This window comes from Leptinotarsa decemlineata, unplaced genomic scaffold, assembly GCF_025532065.1.
Source record: "Leptinotarsa decemlineata unplaced genomic scaffold, Ldec_3_MD MMD2_tig00026299_RagTag_RagTag, whole genome shotgun sequence".
In the NCBI taxonomy this organism is placed as follows: Eukaryota; Metazoa; Arthropoda; class Insecta; order Coleoptera; family Chrysomelidae; genus Leptinotarsa; species Leptinotarsa decemlineata.
In genome coordinates this window covers 4,950,420-4,976,371 of record NW_027412676.1, presented here as the reverse complement: position 1 = coordinate 4,976,371, position 25,952 = coordinate 4,950,420, and the positions used below count along the sequence as shown (strand labels likewise).

Here is a 25,952-nt window from a genome sequence, read left to right as displayed (position 1 = left end):
TTAATCCCAGCCAAGAGGAATCTTATTTTAATTGAAGGGATTATATTTTTAGGAGTGATTGATTTTTTGGGAAAGGATGTTTTTGGCTTTCTACTACTCCATCTGATACAAAAAAATGGGATGAGAGAATCTTCCAAAGAAAGGAAGGAAGTAATCAATTTGAAACTCATACATGTATGTGTAGATCATGCAAAGAAGTAACTTTCAGATACAAACTGAAAGAAAGTCCTCCTGAAACAGCTATTTTCATATAAACATTGAATTACACGAAAGAAAATAATTCTTTCGAAACAAATACTTCTATATGAACACTGAATTATACAGAAGATACTTTTCTCTACTCAGTTTGTATTTCAAACATTTGTTGTGGAATAAGAATCAGATATCATTCACATGAGTTCTACTTTGAATGAATGGTAATAAATTGTACTCACATAGAACACTTTCACCCTCACTGGTATACACCGATGTTTCGCCTTAAGACACTTCAATATTGCGAGTTTGTTGCGATAACATAACTATAACTACAGATTCTCACAAAAACATTTTTTGGAATATTTTCCATTATCATCATTTTCAACATTATAAATGTAAAATTCTTGTTGGTTCCGCTTAATCTTGTCTCATTGGCGTTTTTTTTAATTTTGCGATCATTTATTGAATATTAAAATTTGTGTATATTACTTCCGTAATATAGGTATTGTAGTATAAATTGAAAAGAGGATATTTTCAAAAGATATTAGTCATTGGAAAAAACGCTTTTTGGTATTCAAATGCTTCATATTCATACAGCAATGTGAGAATATAAACCCAAAAAGTGTTAAATCGATGAATTTCAAACTAAACTTTTTGCAAGCATGTGCAGCGTGAGTGTGTGATGATTTCAAATGGCGTTGGTATAACCAATTTGCCAGTCTATTTTAACATGTGAAATTTCTTCTTCCTAATAAGTTGTTTTTCTTTTTTCTTTTATTTGTCTCTTACTGTTTCATTCATTTTTTAATGGTTTTCATTTTCTTTTTCTTTCAATTTTTTCTCTTTTTAATAATTTCTTGTTTGATAAATGAGTTATCAAAAATTTCTGTCCTTGCTTCATTTTTTCTTCCTCTTTGTCCATTCATTTTAATTTTCCCTTCTTTTATGTCTTTTCTTTTTCCTTCTTCCTGTTTTTCTCATCTTTACATTACACTATACGATCGAATTGGAACGCTACTTATAAGCTAGCTGCTACTCCTGTTAGTTTTAGTCTACAATATATATATATATATATATATATATATATATATATATATATATATATATATATATATATATATATATATATATATATATATATATATATATATATAAACTAACTGAAAACTCAAATTATATTTTTTAATTTACTTTTTTGGAATATTCGAAAAGAATTCTGAAATTTGTATTTTTTCTATTAACTAGAAGTTCTAAACTAACTGAAAACTCAAATTATATTTTTTAATTTACTTTTTTGGAATATTCGAGAAGAATTCTGAAATTTGTATTTTTTCTATTAACTAGAAGTTCTTCCTGTAGATTACGCAAAAACGTTTCTTTGAATAATGTTAGCGATGGTGCTTGAAATTCATCCAAACCCATCCTCAACCTCCTTTATTTAAATTCAAACCTTTCAAAAGCAAAAATTCGTGCTAAAATATTTTTTTGAAACTGATATCTTTTATTTTTTGATAGGCTTGTATACATTGAATTATAAATGGTGATTTTAACATTCTGACTGCTTGATGTAGTAGTTGAAATCACTGCTGGTTTGATATCAACAATAGTATGTTATTCAACGCACAATAGCACTTTCTCAAGATTAAAATACTATAATTTTTCTGAGACTCGTAACAGGAATATTTGAAAATAAGATTCGTTAATGAAAAATATTCTGAATGAGAAAAATACCATGAAATTTATTAACAAAAAACAACCTAAGAAAATTGTCGCGAATATTTCATGATTTTGTTATTATAATTTCACATAGTTTGAGAAACATTTTTTGACCCTTTTATTGAAACCAGACACTCAACATTGTAACAACTACGCCAAGAAGAAGCATTCATCTTCTCAAGTAAGATATCAAAATATCAATTTTCTGCTACACTATACATTTCTGGAAGGATACATTAGTTTTCATTTGCCGAGTACGTATTTTCATTACTGGTTTACCTTGGAAATTATATATTTGAAAATTAAATATTTCAATGAAATTTGGCGTTTGCAAACGTCAAACATTTGAGACATTGAGAACATTTTGAAGGCTCACCATTGAAATTGTTTGAATCTGAATAGATTTGAAATCTGATCAACTATGATTTTTCCGAATATTTGACTTATGTGTTATTTTGGCTACTTATTCGATGAGAAATGGTCACATAAATAACATGAACTGTGAAGTAGTGACGATGATTTTTGATTGGGGTGGTGAATAGAGGGTGGTTTTCACATTTTTGTCGTAAAAAGTGGTGACCAACATTATTTCCGTTAGAGATCGCTTAATTTCGATGCTAGGACTTTTATAAACAATCGAAATTCAAAGACGGATGTATGATTCTCTTTCGAAAAATACATCGTTCTTTGGCAACTTCTTGTTGAATCTTCCAATATTAGTAATTGACGAATAAGAACCAACATTCAACAACAAATACTCCGTCTGTATTTGGTCTGCAGACACCATACATTTCATTTTTTTGTTTTTTAAGCTACATATTCACTTAGAATTATTTTCACGGTTTGAGTTATTCGTGAAAAACCGTCTGAAAATGTGGGTTTATTGGTTTAAAAGTTGACACTCTCTAATGGGTCAAAAAGTAATGACTTCCTGAAAAAAGGTATGTATATATAATCATTCACGAATATATTTTAAGTGAAACATTTTCACCCCCGAGAAGGGGTGGCATCTACACCAGGATAAAATCAACCCCGATATAGGGTTATTTCTGAAGTGGAGAGTAAATAAAACTCAAATACATTTTTTCATAAACATCTGTAGCGAGACGGTAGTCGGTTAGATTGGCGTGACTATCTATCGTCCAACCCGTGCTAGGAATAGCAAGTTAAAAGGTGAAACCTCGTTGATCCTTAGCTCGCTCAATTTTCGACTTTTATAGGTTCGTAGGGAAGAGCGACAGCAGGTTAACGTAAAAACATATTTTAACAGAACAGACAGACAACAACAGAACAGATAGACAATTTTTTTATTTTTTGGTATACACTACTGTAATTTTCGTAGAGCATTTTTTTAAATGAATTACAGTCTATGTTACTTGATGATAATGTAGCTTTATATAGGTGAGGGAATTTTCACAATTGGTTGAGTAGTTTTTGACTCTATTTATTACGAACAATAAAACCAACAACCATACAAAAAATAAAATATTTGTTGAACTTTCGGTATTTTTTCGCAACACATCCTCTCTACTTTCAGTTGAATATGGTCTGAAAATTTAGAACAATATTTATACCTCACAAATCCATGGTCAACCAAATTTCACACCTTCAGATATTTTCTTTTGGAAGTTTCAAAATATTGGCCATTTAGGACAATTAGATAGTTAGTAGATTCGACAAAAAGGCCTACATGTAAAATTTAATAAATGTAGTTCAATCAATCTATTTATTCAAATATGTACTACTGAATATTTATTTCAATCAAAAAATTATAAATGAATTAAAATTTCAGATTCCATATTATCCAAAATGACTTGTATATTTTGTCATAAATGGGTTGTATTTCTATATAGGTAAAGTTTACATGGTTTCAAATTATTCAATCATTTGAATAAGCTACCAATTTTATATAGAAATGAAAGAGAATTAAAAAAATATTTGAAAAAAATCTCATTACAAATGGCTCTACTTGTAAGTCTGAGTGGTTTGCATATTTTCAATAGTTTGTAACATCATTTCTCACCTTTCGACCTTTTGAAGAAAGTTTTGATGTTCCTTGTATTTCATGAGAAAATATGAAGTTTGACAATTGTATTTTGGATTACAGACAGCAGCGTATATAAAGAATACATTTTTTGAAGAAATCAAAAAAATAGTTTTTCATATGATGCAGACTTTTTGGAGGCACTGTATACGAACATCATTTTAGTTACGTTTTTAGATTTATATCGAAATATGTATTTCTCTTGCCGGAGTGAAATAATGAAATATTCATACCAAAGAGAAATAGCATAGCAGTTTCTTCAAAATGTAAACTGAAATTTGAAAATACCCTGTATAATCAAAACTCAGCACACATCTGCCATAGTCAGTTTTGACCATTTCCACTCTTGACGTATCTCCTAATTTACAAACCAGCTGGTTACCAAAGACTTTTGGTTTTATTATGAGGAGCGCAGGTAGAACTTATTCTGTAGAAAATCGCTCAATCATTCTGTCAGGTGCACATGTTCTTGGAAGACTTTTACAACTTAATTTCAAGGATTTGGAAACGATGCGTGCTAGTAGAAGTACATAAAGATTTTTTGTGCAATTATATCTACCTGAGTAATATCAAATCAGTTATTTTACAGGATTGGATGGGGGTACCCGAAAAAAAAGTGAGATATGTCAAGTTTTTCCATAGTGCTAACGGAATAGGTAAACAAACACCCAATAGTATTTGCTATTCAACGGCAAGCTCATCTATTTTTGTATATTTCGGACGAATACTTGAAAAACAATATTGAATTGTATTATTATTGGTGGTGTGACTATCAATATCTTGAATCTCAAATGATGATAACACCAAAAATTATCAGATATTTATTCTTCGAATAACTATAGATAGATAGATTGATCTTTATTGTATAAAATGTAATACAATTGATCGACAAAGGGTATCGTGTTTATGAATATATAAAATGTTAAAAATATATGAAATGTTATTTTTTTAAGACTATAAAGTATTCACAAAAATATAGTGAAATTTAAAAATAACTGACAAGAAGGAAACAATCAAATAATATCAAAGATACGGAAAAATATTATCAATAAAACAACACAATTTTGAAATTACTTGGGATAAATCGTAATATACATCATGGTATACCGAAAGACTAGAATTTGTATGCAAAATACTCTTCTAAACTGTAGAAGCACTCTCCCAAAACAAGGTTCTTAACTGATTTTCTAAATTTTCTAAGTTCATTAATTGATTTAATATGTTTTGTTAGATGATTATATATTTGTCTACATCTATAGATTTGAGACTGCCTGGTCAAAGATGATGTGGTCAGCGGAAGGGCAAGTTTTTTATCGCTGCGCGTAGACCTTTCTGTATGGCTTTCAAACTTTTCTTTATGTTTATGAAGTAAGCAGATAGTCTCTAGAATGAATATTTCAAATATTGTTAATATTTTATTTCTGCAGAAAAGTGGCCTCAACGAGTCACGCATCTTCCATTTGAATACTATTCTCAAAGTTCTTTTCTGGGTAACGAATATACTCTGCATCAAAATATGGCTGCCTGAGCCCCTATGGTGTGCAATGACTAGTTTTTTCAAAGCAAACAAATCAACTTTCCATTATTGTTTTTTCATGAATTTTTCTCAATGTCGGTGATTTTATTTCAATTAGTATATTGCTAAATAACTCCATATTATAGTTTGTTGGGAATATCAAAGTTGAAATGAATTGAATATGATATTTTTAATGTAACGTAATTGTTTCAATATGATTTAGTTTTGATATATATATATATATATATATATATATATATATATATATATATATATATATATATATATATATATATATATATATATATATATATATATATATATATATATATATAGAATAGTAGTTTTTCGGGGATTCGGTCTGATTAGAATAAATATTTACTCTTTTTAGCTGCCCGAGCTTTCGCTAATGTTTATTAGCTTTATCGAGGGCTATGCTATTTGAGAATATTCAATTTGAAAATTTCAATTTTGAAAGAAGTCTTCAACATCAAAATGACAACTGTCATATTCAAATTGAATATTCTCAAATAGCACAGCCCTCGATAAAGCTAATAAACATTAGCGAAAGCTCGGGCAGCTAAAAAGAGTAAATATTTATTCTAATCAGACCGAATCCCCGAAAAACTACTATTCTATACATACATACGGTCGTTACACTATCAATTATATATATATATATATATATATATATATATATATATATATATATATATATATATATATAACAATAATATATATATATATATATATATATATATATATAACAATAATATTTCATACATGTGATCCAGAGTAATTTGGAGTCATATGGAATATTTTAAGAGTTTTTCATAGATCACTACTTGATAGTTAACAACAAAGAATCGACGAAAACATTGCACAATCAGAAGGAATTTTTTCTGTTATCATCGGTCATTATATAATCACGAATCATTAAGCTCACCACCACCATTAAGCACACCAATTGTTCATGGCATCGACAACGGTTAATAGGGTTTTTGTCACTTTGAAGAACTTCAGTGATAAAAAACCAATTTGATTATTTTACAAAGTATAACTAGTTGGCCTTTGTTCCAACATATTTATATATCTTGCCAAGGTAACGTCAATTCTTGAGAAAATATCGATAATTATTTTTGCCTTGCTGCAGTCTCAGATTATAGTCTAGTTCACATGTACTTTTTTTGTAACATTTTTCAGCCCTGTTCAATAATTAAGACCAAAGTGTCATTCGATTCGTATTTTTGCCTAGAAAGGTTAAGGAAAGGTCCGAAAACGCGCCGATGAAAATTACAAAAGTTATAAACAATGAATTGAAAGTTGATATAAAAATCCCTATAATTATTAAACTAAATCCCTGTGGAAAGGAAAAAAATGCCAGGGTTTTAGTTTAATAATTATAGGGATTTTTATATTAACTTTCAATTCAGAAAAAGTTATTAATTAACAAATATATAATTAACGTTAAAATTGGGATAAACATTTTTTGACTGCGGATTATTGTTTATTGATGTATCCCAACATTACATGAATTTTTTCGTTTCTTAATATTCACATTCAATATGTTTAAATAATTTTTTTGTTTTTATGTCAGAGTGACGAAAGGCGCGCGGAAGCCAGACTACCCGCTTTTGGCTCTATTTTCAGGGCTCTGTAAAAATTATAAATAATCGAGATACAGTTTCGGGAGTCGGGACTTTTTTTACGCAAATTCATTGGTCTTTTCAAATCTTTTTTAAAATTTCCAAAATTTTGAAAATTTTCCGAGATAGTAAGAAAAAACTAAAGCCTAATTTTTTTTCACTTAATTGTTTATAACTTTTGTAATTTTTATCCTTAAACTTTCTAGGCAAAAATACGAATCGAATGACACCTTGGTCGTAATTTTTGGACAGGGCTGAAAAATGTCACCAAAAAGAGCTAAATCGAGTACATGTGAACCAGACTATTACTGGAAATGTATAAAACCTCCCAGGCTTTCATAAATTTCAGCACGAAAAACCAAAATCAATTGTAAACATTTTTCGGAAATTGGTACTTCAGAGGTACTAATATCGTCCTTTATGTTTATAAATGGTGTTCTACTAACGTTTGAATAAAAACATATTCTGTTTATACTGAGTGTCTTCAGAGATAGTCGTGAAAAAAAAACATAAATAACAGATATCAAGAGTAAACATTTTTCGGAAATTGGTACTTGAGAGGTACCAATATCGTCCGTGATTTTTCAAAACGGTATTCCACTCAACATTTGAATAAAAACATATTCTGTTTATATTGAGTGTTTTCACATATATTCGATTTCTTAAACATATCATATTATGGATTGGTTAGAAAAACCGTAGAAACAATTTATAAAATTCCAAGTTTACCAGAACTACGACAAAATGTATGAATCAGTAGAATTAGCGGCATCTTAGAAATATGATCTCAGTGTCTGGACAGTGAGTGTACAAAAACAGCAAATGAAAACAGTAGAAAACAGAAAAAACAAAATCCCAATATTTTTATTTTGAATTTTATGAAAAACATAGAAATCATTTTGATCAAGAATAATTTAAAAACCTTTTATGACATTTTTAAAAGAGATTTTCGTAGATGTGCAATAGTTGATAGTTGGTATAGCTGTCTGAAGGTATATTCCTGTCTGTATGTATTTTCTTGTTTCCATCAATCATCATTCAATAACGAATTATGAAGCTCACCATGTCACCAATTTTTCCTGGCACCGATCTTTGCGAAGATTAAAAAAACTTCGGTGGTAAACACCAATTTGATTATTTTACAAAGTTGAACTGTATAGCTTGCCTTTATTTTATAACCCCAATGTATCTTGTCAAGGCTGTTTTAATTTCTGAGAAAATATTAATAAATATTTTCACCTTGCTTCAGTCTTAGATTATTCGAAAAAGCTACTGTGATAGCGAAACATGTCTTGATATATTTTATGAAAATAAAGTTTGTGAAGATCAAATCGTCAGGTATTGTTTATGGAATTCCTATGGATCTTCATCAAGTAACGACCGAATCAATCAAAAAACTACTAGGAATGTATTGATGGAGAAATTTTCATTTCTTTTTTCATTACTAGAAATGTATTTACCCCACTTAGGCTTTCATGAACTTCCGCACGAAAATCAAAGGAAATATGTTCCGAAATCGGTACTTCAGTGGGATTCATCTTGGAAAGATATCCTTGACTTTTGTAAACATTATTTCACTTAATGTTTGAATAAAAACGTGTATTGTTTCGACTAAGAGTGTCTTCATGAATCGTCGACTTCTTGAAGAGAACCAAAAAATACTGAAGGCTCTTTCCTTTTTTTCTTCTGAATTTCTTTTAATGACTTTTGTCTTATTGAGATTTCAAACTCATATTAGTAAAACTACTTCGAGAATTCGTTTGAACGCATGCAAAATAGTATCAACTTCAAATGAGAATATTTCTAAAAACAATACATTAGTTTATTTTTAATCATTTTCAAAATATGACCTCATCTCATTAATATTATGATAATAATCGATGAGAAATTTCAACTCTCATAAACGTAAATTCAGAACGTACCTTGTCAAGTGGTCACCCTATAGGTGACATCAATTCTAAACTGGTTCAAAGTGAAAGTCCGGTTAGCATTTTGAAATTATTCACAGCTAATGACTTCTACTCTATGAATTATCGATATCAAATCATGAACAAGCGTTTCGATCATATCCTACTTGCTCATGAATCGAAACGAGTCCATGTAATATTGGAGACATGACGCTTATCACAACTGGAAGTAACAAAGTGAAGCCGCTGCTTATGTATTTTGTTGAAGCAAAGAGGACAAATTAACAAAGCGACAGCGCGAAAATAAACGACATCTGTAGAAAGATCGGGCAGCAATAACTCAGAATTAATTGACTGAAATATAATTTCAAGCGGAACGTTGTAATGACTTCGAAAGTTGAATGTGTCTAAAATATGCTAGTCGTAACTGGATTTATTTGCAGTAGGATCTAGTCAAAAAAATTCTATCTAGGAGAATGTATGGAATCTGTTATTTATTAATTTATGGCATTCCCAAAGAGGGCCGCTGTCCTTGATTTTGATACAAAGGCTTATTCCCTTTTTTTCTACTTGCTCATTTTAAAAATACTATTCTTCAAATAGGAATCTGAAAGGAGAAGGAAAAACGTTGCAAAATATCTGTACACATTTTTAACCAATCCAATTGCAAATCGCTACAGCCAGATCTGTATATGTTTCTGTGCGAAAGCGCTAAACTCAAAAACTACTGATTGGTTTTTCATATGGTTTTCACCAATGAACAAAGTGATTCAGTAGGGAAATCAAAGTGTGAATTCATCAACGTTTTGTGTAAATTGGTTGAAATATGAGGATGTTATCCGTGTTCATGCATACATTATGAACAATCCTGATTAGACAACATATTGTTGCCAACGCTTCAAAAGTAAAGCGCCACTGGAAAGGGGAATTAAATGAAGTTTCAGTGACTATTCAATAACAATTGGGGGATGACACCCCCGCTCGGAACACTTTAAATTTCAAGAGTTTACGGTTAACTTTACAAACAATCCTTATCAGGAAATGAATATTTCGAAATACATTTCTAAATAATATTCTCGCCCAACTACCCACACAGTAGGGTGTAGTAAACTACTTCCCCGGCTAATACCACGCTGGATATTGAATTATATTCGACAGGCATTTATGCAAGATTTCCCACAGATGCTAGTCTCGCAGATGTTTCTCATTCATCCAGCAGCGGGACCATGCTGAAGTTATTCAAGTAGATCACCTGCAGACCGCTATTTCGAGGTATTACCTCTCGTCAGTAAAGAAAAGATCCTTCCTAGACAGCAATGTGTCTGGGACTCAATTAATTTCAACACGGCTCCGCTACATATATGAAACCTTCGTCAGAGAAAAATATTGTTAACTAGTAACTCTCGTGAACAAAACCCCAAGCGGGGTAGAAACACCCCATAGATCAAAACTCTCGAAATAAATTTCGAAATATTCATTTTCTTATACGTATGTATCTCTCCTCGATAGTTTTCACTTTTGAATCTTTATCAATTGAAATAAAAAAAATGCAAACATTTCTAGTGACATTATAAGAGGTCAAAGTCAAGTCAAAGTCATTGCAAATTGATTATGTATTTTATATCGGTGGGATGTCCATATTCACATGGACGAATGAATTAAAAATTTCAGGCTTAAGTTTTTATCAATTGAGATGGTCATCAATACAAATTTTATAAATTCCATGATGTCTTCATATACAGAGTGGATCATTGACTTAGCACCAAAAAAAATCAATGGATAAGAAAGGCACACGCTAGAAGAATTGAAAAAAACATTAAAAATGATCAGGCGCAGTAAAAACATTATTTTTTTCTCAAAGAAGCTTGATAATGAATACCAGAAAAACAATAAGCTAAGTATACGATAGTTGCTGATGAAATAATTACATCGAATATTTCTAAAAAGCGAGGAATCATTAATAAGTTATAACTATACTTATTGATAATTGATAATTTTTCTTTAACTGCAAAAGTATGTTTGAGAAATGACAAAAGGAATAATAATTCTGTCTAAAATTTTCAAAACAACTCCAATGAAGTTTATTCATCTTGAAAGTTCTTGATGTTGAATCCACATATATGACAGTATCAGTAATTTTATATACTTAATCTTCATGACTTCATTTTCGAATAACTGATATATAGCTTTTCAAGCATTGAAAAATATGAAAACGAAATTTTCAGATCCATACTTTTCGAATTTATTTGTTTGAAACTCAACGAGTTGTGGTAACTTTGCAAGTTCTTGATGCACTGCAACAAGTTTTGTTAAAAGTGAATTTTGACCCTCAAACTATCTCTTATAGCCAGAAGGATTTTTTTTAAAAACACTAATCCGTATCAACTATTTGAACTATTCAAAACGTGATGGTTTCTGAAATATGGAGAATGTACGCAAATGTGGGTCCAGATGACCACTTTAAATTCAAAATGATTTCAGAAAAGCCAAGAACAGATGATAGATTCACATAAAACTAGCAGAACATAATCTGAGAAAACAGAAAATTGTCAAATCGTATCACGCCATAATTTTAAGCTAATATTAGACTCCCCTTCCCCTTCAATCGGTTTTTTTATGAATTCGTTGCTTGAACATTAGGATATGATAACCAAATTGAAATACATCATATTTTTGAAATTTTGAATTTGACAGAGAGAAGAGAAGACTAAAGTGAGACTGAAATTATGTCTCATCATTGAACTAGCAGAACCCACGATACCTCTGTCAAACAAATATTGAAAAATTCCAAAAAAAGAGGAAAATGTGCCTGAAATTATACAGTATCGTTATAAGAGGTGTGCCTGAATGGAATTTATGAATTTTATTTAAAGATTGTGGATCGGAGTACTGCTTGGTGGAAAATTAATTTCAAGAATATTTTCAGTTTATGGAAAACAAGTCGGCCTTAAGGATGACGCGAAAATCATTTTCCTTTCAGGTAGTGTATACTTTTTGTTCGTGATTTGTCAAAATGTTACAGAGATGAGACCTCATATAAAATTTCAGGAACATTAAATTGTTGAAACCTAATATTTTTTGACGTATATATTCATTCAAAGTACTTTCCAGCATCATCTGCGAAAATATGTGAGTGAATACAACGTATTATATCAACCTCAAAAAATGGCGGTTCAGTTGGAGTAACTAAACATTCCTGAATAACTTTTTTGAAAACATTTTGATGATTCTTGAAAAAAAATGGTACATTACCTGAAGAGAAGACAATTTTCGCTTCTACCTCCAAAGCCGACTTGTATATTCAAAAACTGATTTTTCTAAATTAATTTTTCACGAAACAGAGCCTGATCGTACAATTTTAAAATAAAATTCAAAAAATTTTAGTCTACCGCATATATTGTAACATCCCAGGAGTGATTGGTTCTGCTGATTTAATAGCACCTAATGTTTAAACGTAATGATGGTCAATCCATCCAGAAACTGCATTTGAATGTACAGTTTTTATTTCAGAAGTTGGTTAGTCAGCAGCAACCTTCTAAAAACCCCTAATTTGACCTTGAAACCATTTCTAAAAAAATTAATTTTATCGACCTAAAGTCAATGATATTCCATAATTGAAAATCGGAATTCCTTAAGACCAACTGACTAATAAGAAGGTTGAAACCATTTGGAATAATAATGCTTTCCTTTTGAAAACCTTCAGTAAAACATGAGTGTATTTATTGTTGAATAGAACTGGCCGATACTTGATGAAAATCCATATTAAAACTCATTAATACAGTTTATTGTATGATTTTCACCATTGAGGGTTTTACAAAAACCGCGACCGGGATTCGCTTTATAATAGATTTCTCAAGCGTAAACTTCTTTTACGCGCGAGAACGCTATGCAACAGCTTTCTCAAGCGTAAAATTATTTTACTTTTTAGACAGTTACCGTATAGCGAAACACGTGTCGCGGTTTTTGTAAAACTCATTATAGTGAAAATCATACAATAAACTGAATTAATGAGTTTTTTTATGAGTTTATTGTTCATTGAGTGTGTTCGATAAATCATTTTATAAAAAGTATGTGAAAAATCAGGTATCTCGAAATTTAGAAAGTCTAGGGTGAATATGTTATACTGTCTTTCTTTAGCATTTCTTCAGTCCAGAAGTAATGAGTCATTATCAGATAATACAAGAGTTTTTTTACGGGAGTGGATATTTTGTTGAATTTAAAGTATATTGCAGTTGACGTTTATGAAATCCGTTGAACTACAGACAAAGAATATTTTAATTTCTCATGACTACATATGACTGTTTTCATAAAAATTTAAATTTAATAGTAGAACACCCGGCCTTCATGTACCTTTTTTTGATAGTTGGATGATATGAATGTAATTTTCTTTTAATCCTGAGTGACGATTTATAATTATTGTAGTGAAAACTGATTCTGTGAATCACAGTGAAAATGGAAATAGTAGAAAATATTAATGTTTCTGTTCAAAAAATCTGTTTTTCCTTCAACCGGCTGCCGCACCCCTACGAACGACAACCCTCAGAAGTCGAAACTTGTGCAACTAATAATATCAAATGGATGAATGAAATAAAATATTGAATTGAGAATTGTTTATCAACATTATAGAATACTTTCCAAATACCTGTGGGATTGATTTGAAAATGAATAATATATTTAGAATAATTTATCATTATTTTCATCCTAGTTATTGTTTGTTCAGAACAGACCAGTAATTGAGAATTTTAATTGAGAAGCTGAGAGTTTTATAACTTGCTGAAACGTGGCGTATGGAATTGTCTCACACAATGAGAGACATAATGAACAAGATGACCAGGCATTGTACATAACAGATTTATCAAAAGAAGTATTCGACCACCTAAGTCGCGTGGCCTCACACCATCAGATTGAATCTGCTTAAACGTATTCTTGTGAAACATTTTCATTCTTTTTTGCTTCTGAAGTGAGAAATTACAGGCGGACTTTGTTGAAACTTGATTGAAAATGGGATCTGCCACACTCGAATATGATATTTGGAAATTAATATCATAAGAAAAATCAAAGTGAAATATATTTTTTCGGCAATATCCCGATCAACATCATGATATTGCTTTTTTGCTGTAAGTTAGATGGGACTGGTATAAAATGATACTCCTGGAAATCACACAAATTTAATACTCAACCGTTCACAAATAATTTATGCCGTCAAATTCATTATTTTCTTTAATTATATTCTGTCAATTGTCCTTTCTACTTATTTAGACACAAGAAATAACAACAGTGTACTACTGAGAAAATAGTAAGAAAATGGCTCGGAAAAGTATTTATTTATGTCTCCACGAGTTGAAGTAGATCTTCATGCTCCAAGGTTGACTATCTTACAGACACAAGGACCTTTATTTGGGTATCTATCAATACCCGCGGGTTTACAAACGTTTGTATGCACTGTATGCCCGTATACATGTTGCATATAAATATAAAAAACCGATCATTCAATAAGACTTTAACGTTTTCATTATGTAATGAAAGGCTCATAATCATTGCTTAGGGACTGCTAAAAATTTAACTATCAAAATACAGGAGAATATCTTTTGAAAAAAACTTTTGCCACACCAGAACAAAAATAGTATGTTTCGGTGTGCGTTTCGCTCACCAATGTAGCATCATCAGGAGATGACCAAGTCTTACAAATAGATGTGGTGAGAGAATAAATGTCTTTAGCATACGATCGTTAGAAGAAGGTATTTGTTGTAGGAAGTTTTTGTTGCAGAAAGCGAGCTACTGATGAAAATCTATTTTTTTTTCATTTTCGAATGACCGATTCTATGAAAATTTATAGTTGTGCCAAACTTTGCATTCAGATTCGTTTCAGATTGTGGAAGATAACATACCCAATTAGGTCTCGAGTTGAATCGTAAATAGTCTACTCCTTCTTTATTCAGTATTTCAAATCAATAATTAGTATGAATCAGAGATATTAGGGATCATCAAAAATAAGAAATCTAGATTATCATGATTTGGTTTTATTGATAAAGTCTATGTTGAAATGTAACTAAAGCAAACTTTATCTAAATTTTCTTTCTTATGAATAATCTTTCAGATCTATTTAATGATATACATAATTAAAACATTTTACGATTTACATAAATAGGTTCTGAGGAAATAATATTTGAAACCTGAAATAAAAAAAGCACATTGTTTATTGTTTTGTTCAATTTATTGTATATTCTTCAATACGTATCTACTCATTTGTTATTATTTCCTGAATTTTCTGAATGGTTGAGTTTGATTCAAAGTATTGGCTCCGGTGCAGAGGAGTTCATACCAAAAAACTTTATGAGTCATTAAACTGGCCGATATACTTGATGAAAATTCATAAAAAAAATTTTGCTGAGTGATTTTCACTATGAAAGGTTTAGAAATTTGCGGCACGTGTTGCGCGGGTTTTCTTGGTGAAAAGCTAATAGTGAACTGTTTTAGTTTTTCTTAAACGAGAACGAAACATATAACGATATCAGAGCACGATAAAAAAGTTGTTGCAAATGAATAATTTATAACGAAGAATTAGGATTTCGTCTTAAGTTACATTTTTCAGGAATACGTTTGATACATTGTACAAAAGTTATTTTCCTTAGAAGAAATCAGAGAACCTTGTACAGGTTCACAAAAGGAAAATTTTTATTTTCAACCTATGAATTCAAGGTATTTTTCATTAAGAAATATGTTCTTTTTATCTTGTCGCATTCAATAATTCAGTCACCTGAAACATGTTAGTTTGTAAATAGAAAAAAAATTCTCGTTCTTCACAGTACTGAGTTGGCGATATAGTTTGAAATGTTTTTCATTACCAATTTTTTCAGTTTATTCTTGTTTTTCTAACTTTTTATGGTGTAATTTAAACTGAAATTGAAGCTATTCCATTCGAGAAAAAAAGTCAGTTACCAGCCGGAATCATCGTTAGGACATCGAAATAAACTATGAATAAATGACTATCTTATTTCAGCTTCAAATTTAAAAATCGAACAATTCTGGGAAATGCTACAATTTCTTTTATTCAGCAAACTTTCTACCTCTCATATTCTGATGATAACAAAGGTTATTGATATATTATTATACAGAGAAAAGATTGGATTCTGTATATGTTTTCAATATTTATTTCATATATACTCTAATAATTTCCTTTAGTTGGGAATAAATCACTGTTTTTTTGTAATGGATGAACTTAAAAACTACAAAAAGTTATATAATTAGCGTGTAATACGGGCTGTATTTGATTCTCAGAAAAATTAGACATCCCTACGAAAATTGAATTTTATCAAAAATTTGCCACAAAAGTCATGATTTGTCTTACCATTAGGGTCAGGTCACAATTATTCTCTTTTATTCAAATTAGTCAATCAAAGCACGGGGAGATAATTATATTCGTTATGTTAATCTTTATTCAACTAAATACTTTCATAATTAAGTTTGATAATGTACATGTGAATTTTTCGATAAATCATTCAATTTGCAGATGGTTATGAAAAAACACAGACTTGATGTTTCACGACAAAATTACAATTCTGAATTGTACCCGTGCAAAGTCGTAGCGGATCATTAGTACAATATAAATGGTATTTTTCAATATAATTCCTAACACTGAACACGCATGAGGAAGCTGTTGCATAGTGAAATGTCTTGCTGAGAGTTTTCATGGAATTGGTTGATATCGTGTTAGGAATCACACGTTAAAAGGTAAGACCTCGTTAGTCCTCAGCTCGCACAAGTTCTCAACTTCTGAGGGTTGTCGTTCATATGGGGGTGACAGCTGATTAACGAAAAAACAGATTTTAAAACAGATTTTTTTAAACTTCATGAAATTTCATGGTGAAGTTATTGAAAAAAACTATGGAAAGATTTCCATATTCCAGTTTTCATAAACACAGGTTTTACAATATGTATTGGATACACCTGAAGAAGCTGTTGAGTGGAAAAACATGTGTTGCGCTTTTTAATTTGTTTATATGAAAATCCAGAACCAATATTTCTTTCAAAACATTTACGTAAGTATATTTTTCCAATCATATCACAGGTTAAGATGACACACCAACGTTGTATCATTTCAAAAATTTTAGTTCAAAACAACTTTCAAATTTCGAATGATTATCGTCCGTTTTAATAAATGTCATTTTGGATTCTTTCGTATGCCTGTTGCATGTATTAAGAATTCTATCAAAAAACCTGTTGATTCTACTTCAAAATAGAATCTAATCAAACTTCAAAAAAGAAGTACCTTTAGTGCTTATTTTTTTCTTTCCTCACTTCGAAAGAGATTCTAAATACTAGAGAAATTATCAAATAGCTTTTTTCATGAAGTTATGTGCATTAATGTTAAACAGACACATTTATAGTAAATTATATATCAACCATGAAGATTCTATTACTTGTTTACTATTAATTGACTAGAGGCTGTTAAAACTGCCGGCTAAGAATAACCAACTGTCAATTAGGAAAGTTCAAGAGGCAAGGTTAGTTGCAACTAAAAATAACACGCGCATCCATTATTTCGATAACACTCCGATGACCTTTATGAGATACGAGAATGCGTTCAGTTGCATTTGCATAGTAACAAAAAACTAAAAGTATACTATTTAGAATTTTTTAGTAAATAAAAAAATATTATTCATTGATTGAAGAAAAGTGTCTTACTCAAGAGGGAAACAATTCAAGTCCTTGTCACATGTTCCTCAACATTTAGCAAAAATTTTCACAAAAACCACTTTCAAATCCAAATAATCGACGGGCACCCCGTTCACAATAGGTCGAAGAATCTACTGACCGTCGGTAAAGCTTTGAACGTGAAGTTAGACAACGAAACTACGATCGACGAAGAAACAAACGAACAACCGTCCTCTCGCAAGCACAGCCAGCACGATCTGAACCGAACAATCTGGAGGTTCTGAAGCAAAGCTCTCTCTTGAAAATTAAGTTGTGTAGGAAAGAACTGACAGCCAGCGAGTACCTGAAATCCATTCAGGGGCGTGGATGTGAAGATTTTGTGGACAGGAAAGGTTTTTTCAAAGAAAGTCATTAAATTTACTTGCAGGGATTTTCATAAATTTTGAGTGGTACTTATAAAAATATTAAAATTCAGTAGTTGATATCATGATTGTCTTTCCTTCAGAATGTTTCGTTTTGTTCCTGCAATGAAATTTATCGACGAAGAAAAAGTAAGCGGAACCCTAGCATCCGTATTAATTAACGCGTGTTCAGATAATTGGGATCTATGGGAACAGTAGATGATTTATACAGCTTTGAGTGATACAAGTAACATAAATAAAAAGTTATTCAGCATTACGAACAATCAATAAAAGTGTCCGATCTATGTTATACTGTGGACCGTTATTATTGTTTTATATAATTTTCATATTTTTATTTATGACATGTATTATATCCTGTATATGATCGAAAAGACGAATAAAGTTATTATTATTATTATTATTGTAATGCCTAATAGACTATTATTCTCTAAAACCATTTTTGATTGTGTCCTGTTGGAAATGTTCTAAATTATTTTCTGATAGGAAGTAGTTTGTCATTTCTAAGGCTGATTCAGATAAGAAATACCTTGAGAAATACACTAAAAACCCTAAACAGCTCTCAGTTTTATGTGAACGGTAATCCTCGAAAGACGAAAATGGTGTGACTTGAGGCTTAACAAGGTCCCATTTTTCAACGTGCGATTTCTAGTACTGCTTAATCCATAAGCACCGATAACAAGAACTAACATCCGTCCTATCCCGCATCACTTACAAAAAATACAATCCTCGAATGTCAACAGTCAGATTTGATCCAACTATTGATATATTATTTCAATAGTACCATCATTTTAAATTATTTTGAAAAACAATAGCAATTTATTTCACAAGAAACATACAATGCTTACAGCAACACTCTGAAAAAGGACAAAAGAATTCGCTTGAATGAAAAATGTATGAAATATATTTAGATATTTTCTAGATTTTTTCAAATTTCATTTTGCTGTCATTTTTCAAAGGATTTGGCAGAATTTTATATATTATATATTCAAAACCCTCTGATTTTTTGAATACCTTATTGAATAGTTATGTTGCTCATCATTCATTTCAAGAATCATATTTGAATGTTTCAATTTTTTTTTCGCCAGATGAATAAAGGTACAAAGTTTGAATTCGTGTAACATGTCTGATTATAATTTTTGGTTTGTGTTATTTGATAATTGGTTCCTTATAATTTAATCTGAAAATTCATTCAATAACTTCATTCTGCAGTATTTTCAGTGGTTTCAGTAGAACATTTGATGCTGATCCCCGAAATTATATCAAATACTACAGTTTTGAATGAACTGAAGAGAAATAAATACATTTTGAATATTTTATTGATAATATATTTCTATTTTCGAAAAAAAGAAAAACCACATATAAGAGACATTCGTTGATTTTAAATTTTGATATGTTCTCACTTTACATCAATGTAAAGCCCTAAAAACTCGACAGATGGGAAATGGTTGATAGTTGTATTATGTTTTGATTTTTTTGTGATATATATGAATTAGGTTTTTCTATAATGCACGGTGATATTTCAGACACGATAAAATCAGAAAGCATATTATTTTTCATTTTTCATGTGTAAGAACAATTTAACAGTTATTGAACTTCGCCTTTTACTGTAACTTCATATATGTAGTTAGAACTTGATGTTGTTATTTTTTGTGTGGTTGTAGTCGATTGTTATTATCATCATCATTATTATTGTTTGTAAATAATTTCCTGAATACATCAACGATATATCATCAGCAAACATACTAATCTTTCCATACTAACACAAATAATGAAAACTCGACAAAATGAATTAATTAGTACTAGTACTATCACCTTTAGAATATTATTATGCATTTTACAATTGAGGATCATAACTACTCATTAATTCAAATTGAAAAGGATATATTTTGAGCAGAGAATAATTTTTGGAGAAGAATAATTGATTGATTCCTTCGTTTCTTTGGAAGATTCCCAAATTATTTTTTATGTGAAGATAGAGAAGAAGTAAGGCAAAACCTTTCTCAAAAAGTAATCTCTCCTGAAAATGAACCTTTTTCAATTTGAATAAAACTGCTATGGCTGGGATTTAATCAAATTATTAGCGAATGAATGTTATTACGTACTGTCGATTACATGAGTACATTGAACTCATTCGTGACATAAAGTGGTAATTTTATGAATGAGTGCTTCACCTTATGATTTTATCCAGATTTGGTGCTGAAGAGGCAATTGGTTAGGTTAGGTTCAAAGTGCGTAAGTCTATTTGACCCTCCACCGCAACCCACGAGATTTTATTGTGGCTCACACGTATTCTCACTCGACCAAATAAACCCAGCTTCTTAACGAAGCCGATTAGTTTATATGGTGAGTGGTCTTTAAGGTCGGTTGGTAAGAGTACGGCTTTGCCGAACTCTAAAAACCTGATTCGGTCCCCAGTGGGACAGATACAAAGTATGTGCTCTGCTGTTTCATCATTTTCCAAACAGAGGCAACACACTGTCTTCTGACAGTCCGAGTCTGCATATTATGATTCAAATGACAGTGACCTGCAAGAAGGCCTATTAGACATCGTAGGTCATCCCTATTGTAGTCCAACAACTGTTTGGTATCAAGCTTCGAAGGGTGAATAAACACCTTAAAGTGAGCGAATCCTGGAAGATTCTGCCAGAAGTCCATAAATCTTCTTGACATCCAGGTGTTCAATCTTTGTTTGGCAAAGCCTAAAGCGATGCCAATGACAGGTTCTGGTTCGAGGAAGCTGCTTGCAGCACCCTCCTTTGCAAAGGAGTCAGCAGTTTCATTGCCTTCCAGGCCAGTATGGCCAGGAATCCAGACCAGAGACAATCTGTTAAGTCTTCCTATCGAGGAGAGTCGTTTTTGGCAATTTGCTATCAATTTAGATGTTGCTCAGTAGGAGCCAAGAGCTACCAACGCCGTTTGACTGTCCGAGAATATTTTTATTGATTTGTACAGGAGGTTGGAAATACAGTCCTGTGAACCAACAACTATCTACTCTTGATATTTCCTTCTCCCAGACGAGAACAGTACTTTATAAGGAGGTTTGTAGTTGACAGTTGGAGGCATAAAGTGAGAGGTCATTTCCAGAATGCTGTGACTTCCAGTATCGACTAATAGTCTGTTGCACTCTGCATTAAATAGATTTGTGCAATTGGCAATGTGCACAATTCCATATGCGGTCTATCCAGCCTATCTCTTCAGAAAAATGTGAAGAGGAGTTAGATCTAGAAGGATCTCCATGGCCGCTGACGGTGTGGAACTGATGGCACTACTAATGGCCAGACAAGCCTGTAAGCCAGAGAGCTTCGCCTGGGCCGTTTTCTGTAAAGCCTTTGGCAACCAGGCAATTGCACCATAAGTGATCATTGGTCTCAGAATCATCACATGAATCCAATGGATTTGCTTGGGACCTAAACCCCAAGTTTTACCACAAATTCTTCAGCATGTCTATAGGGGCAGTCTGGATTTGTGAAAAACTTTTTCCAAGTGAGCGTTCCAGGTGAGTTTTTCATCAAGGACAATGCCAGGATATTTCACCTTCGTTCCAAATGTAATGACTTCACCATTGAGGGAAAGTAGCAATCCTGTGAATAAAATCTGATTCAGTTCCATAAAGAATGCTTGGAATACAAACTGAGTAGAGAAAATTGTTTTTTGTATAATTCAGTGTTCATATAAAGGATTTGTTTCGAAAGTGATTTTTTTGGGTTATTCAATGTTCATATAGAAGTAGCTGTTTCGAGAGGGATTTTCTTCCCGTTTGCATGATCTACACAATCTTTGTAAATAATTAATTTTTTGAAATTGATTGGTTCCCCCTTTTCTTTGGAAGATTCCCACATTTTTTTAATAAAGATGAAGAAATAGAAAGTAAAAATGTTTCTTTACTAAAAATACTCATTAATATTGAAGTGCTTCCTTTGCGAAAAAGGATACTTCACGGAGATTCAAATTGTGCTTTCTGATTATTAAAAGGTTTGTGTCGATTGTCCTTCTTTATTTTAGTGATTTTATTAAAATGCTAAGGAATTAATATTTTTTCTAGGTTATTATTTAGTTCGTATATCTTCTCAAACTATGTACAACACACTATACATATATATATATATATATATATATATATATATATATATATATATATATATATATATATATATATATATACATATCATCGAGTGATATGTATCATCAGGAATTTGTATTTCGAATGAGTATAGAGCTTAGGAATTCTGTTCGAATGTCTCCATGAGGAAGTCCGTTGTTGATAAATCTGGAGATCTCACAGAAAATGTTATTAATTCTCACTTTTCAACCTATCTCCCTTTGTATATTTTATTCGATAATTGACTTACAGGTGCAACGCAGCCCAAGATGGCCGCAGCTACAAAATGGCGGATTACATATTACCTTGTAATACTAAGGGACTGAATGAAATGAACTGAATGAGAAGAATTAAGTAAAAAAATTAGAAACTTGAAAATAAAATAGGAAAAAAAATTAAACGGTTTCATTGAAAAAAAAGAAGATAATAATGATGTAATGTACTGAAAACAAAAAAATAATCTGGAACATCCTAAGCAGCAGTCATCACATCACTCTTTTCAGCAATCTACGTTAATGATCAGATGAAAAAATAATAAGATCGTTAGGCGTAGTATTTACATATTTACTCAGATCAGGAACTTTTTGGTACGTCCTCGAGCTCCCTCAGCGATTTGGTTTTCATATCCTCATTCGTCGAAAAACGCTATCCCACCTTGGGTCTCTTCAATTTTGGGATTAGGAAAAGTCACAGGAAGCTAAATCTGGTGAATACGATGGCTGAGGCATGGTGACGGTGTTATTTTTGGTAAAAAAAGCACGAACAGTGAGCAGGTGCATTATCAAGCCATGAAGTGTTTTCCACAATACCAGACGTTTTCTTCGTATTGCCACGCTAATCGAAGGAAACAATGAGAAATATCTTGACATTTGATCGAACTTGGCTTGATTTTTTTGTTCTTGTCTCTCCCAGGCCTTGGACTTTGGTTTCGATGTCATAACCATATACCCACGATTCTTCATTTTAACAATTTTTCTCACTTTCTCGACATTTTTATCGGTTGTTGATGTACTGGGGCCTCCAAGGTGTACGTTATTCACATTTTCTTGACCTTACAGAAAATTTGATGCGAAGTTTTTCATATTTTTTTTTGATGCCAGAAAATTGCTGAACACGCAAAGCACTTCTAACTTTAATGCCTCTCACCAACAAATTAAACAGCTGAAACTGTTAACATATGTTCGAGATGGGTGTACCAACATAAAAAATCGCTAATCGAATCTATGTTGATCGCGAAATTTGAGTATTCATTTTATTTTTTGAATAGTCCACTGGTCTTGTTCTTCTCTCGAGCAGCTGATATTATTTCATAACTGAAAACCAATTGAATTGGAAATCAAAATCCATTCTGAGTATGTAACATCATTCGTTTCCACTCGACATGTTTTACCTCAGTTCAATAGAAGAATGTAACTACATAATGATGTCGTGAGGTGAACGAAACGGAAAAAGTAGTTTTTATGCTTCAATTGCCATAATTGATAATGTTTTAAAATGCATTCTCTGCGAGTAGGAAATGAACTCACGATTCATGTTGAATTATTCAGTTACCGTTAGATACCGAATTGTTTTCGTTCTGAACTTATACATGTTTATCTTCCTATTCCACATTGAGATGAAAAGAACGATCAATGACTCAAGAGTAAGTGGTCGTGGCACGAATCTCTTGGGCAACGAGTCATATGATGAACAAAAATAAAAAATATAAAACATATTCAACCATAACAGTGAATAGTTTAGTAAATCAACGAAATAAATGTTATAGATAATGACAATATGTATCCTTACATTCAATTTTTGAATAAATGAATAGCGTTGAAAATAAAAAAAAAACTTGCAAATGATCTTTTGTTGTTATTGAGTTGTAATATTATGATGTATATACTAGAAATCAAACGTTAATCCTCTTGCACCTAAGTTTTCGACTCATGAGACTTATAGTCTTTATAAGAACCACAGCTGGTCAATGAAAAAAAAGTTTTTGAGCTTTATTTTTCAATATATTCAAGAAGTTGTTTACACACTACATAATCGATACCTCATAATGTTCCAAATAATTATCAAAATTGAAAGGGGGATATTATTACGAGAGATACATTTTCGGGACAGACAGGTTTTGCCCTCTTCAGTTGAGCAGTGCCAGCTGCTGCTGATGCGCAATTTTGAATACATTTTGTCGCTTTCCCCACAAAATGACTCTGAGGTGATGATTATAGTGAATCACACCAGCCGCTGGCCACCATACAGTAACCATGGAATTTTTTGGTGGGTTTCCGCCTTTGGAAAGTGCCTGGGTGACTCATCAGTACCCAAACAATCTCCTGAACGTCTCTTCTTGTCGTAGAGGTTCCACTTTTCATCAAACGTGGTTGCGCAAAAGCAAAGAAAAAAACTTTCAAACCATCAAAAACCGCATCAGAGCTGACGCCCAGTTCTTCCGCCATCTGACCCAACGTTTGTGATGGGTGAGTCTTCACCAGAATCTTCAAATCCTTGTCCTAGATTTCTGTAGATTGAGGCTAAAATCACCGGAATGAAATTTCGCAAACCAACGTCGAACAATGCGTTCAATTTTGACCGAAAATCGCTCGACAAAAAATTTAATTATGGAAAAAATGAACAGAATCAATGTATAGAGTTCAAAATTTCATCAACCAATATGATGTATATCACGACATAGTAGAATAAATGAAAAGTGAGGTACAGACATCTAGTTTTGTTAATGTCATACTTAGAATCAGTGGGCTCCGTGTATTTGTTCGAAGGGACTGATAGAACAGGTGGTAACATTGCCTGGGTTCTGAACTAAAACCGATTCTATGTGTGAAGGATGAAATTTTGGAACGATCTTTTCGAAGCCTGGCTTCACACGAAAATCACGTAGTGAAGATTTAATTAGACATTTTGAAAATTATCCACCTGAATATATTTCAACAAATTAGGTATTGATAGATGTTGATTCAAAAGCGAATTTGATAAAATCCTGTTTTGAATTTGTTAATTTCAATTGATTTTAGAGTAATCAGGATAATTTTACAATCGTTTTTCTGTATTATATTTCTGCCAGGCAAAATCAGAAAATTACAAAATAACAAAAGTACAAAATCATAAAAAGCATACAATCATAAACGTATAAGAACCTTTTAAAGCATAAAAGCAAGTAAATGCTTGATCATAAGTTGTAAGGTTCAGTGCATCAAACCCTAGCGTAAGACCCTTTATTTTATTACTTTCCTACATGGCGTAGAGTTAAGGATTTGTATATGCGTATGCATACGTGGGTACCCATACCCCCACCTATAAGATTTGCATCATAACTTTCTACGATTTTCTTCATCACAAATAAAATGAAAATGGTGTAGAATTCATTGCCATTTTTTGTGTTTATTATGATCTGTTTGGCACTAACTAATAGATATGGTTCTAGAAGGATATCTGATCGAATGAATTTCATAATATGTGAGTACTTAATTTCTATATTTTTCAATCTCATCAAAGCATTTGCCTATGAATGCTCTGTTCATTTTCTACTCGAACTTTTGAATTTAGGACTTTCTAGAAACATGCTCGAATGGATCAAATCATATTTGATAGTGATAATACGTAATGGACCACCTCTAATGTCAGGGCTAAGTTCTTAGACTATAACTGTTCATAATTTATATTTATGAACTTTCTATTTACATAATAGACGAGTATATAACAATGTTTGTGAGAAATACCACCATATATCTGACCAAAATGTAGAGCAA

At 31.5% G+C, this 25,952-nt stretch overlaps 1 protein-coding gene across 2 annotated transcripts in view; it reads right to left on the bottom strand.

The window, feature by feature from the left end:
* The window catches only part of LOC111507191 (growth arrest-specific protein 1), a 56,076-nt gene extending 38,123 nt beyond the window's left edge, over positions 1–17,953 (bottom strand). The window contains exon 1 of one of the 2 annotated variants that reach the window (XM_023162475.2): positions 17,710–17,953. The gene's annotated coding sequence lies outside the window, so the exon portion shown is untranslated. Of the gene's footprint in view, positions 1–9,039; positions 9,260–17,709 lie in introns of those variants that run through there. The other variant, XM_023162476.2, reaches the window with a different exon arrangement.
* Positions 17,954–25,952: the final 7,999 nt, after the last annotated feature.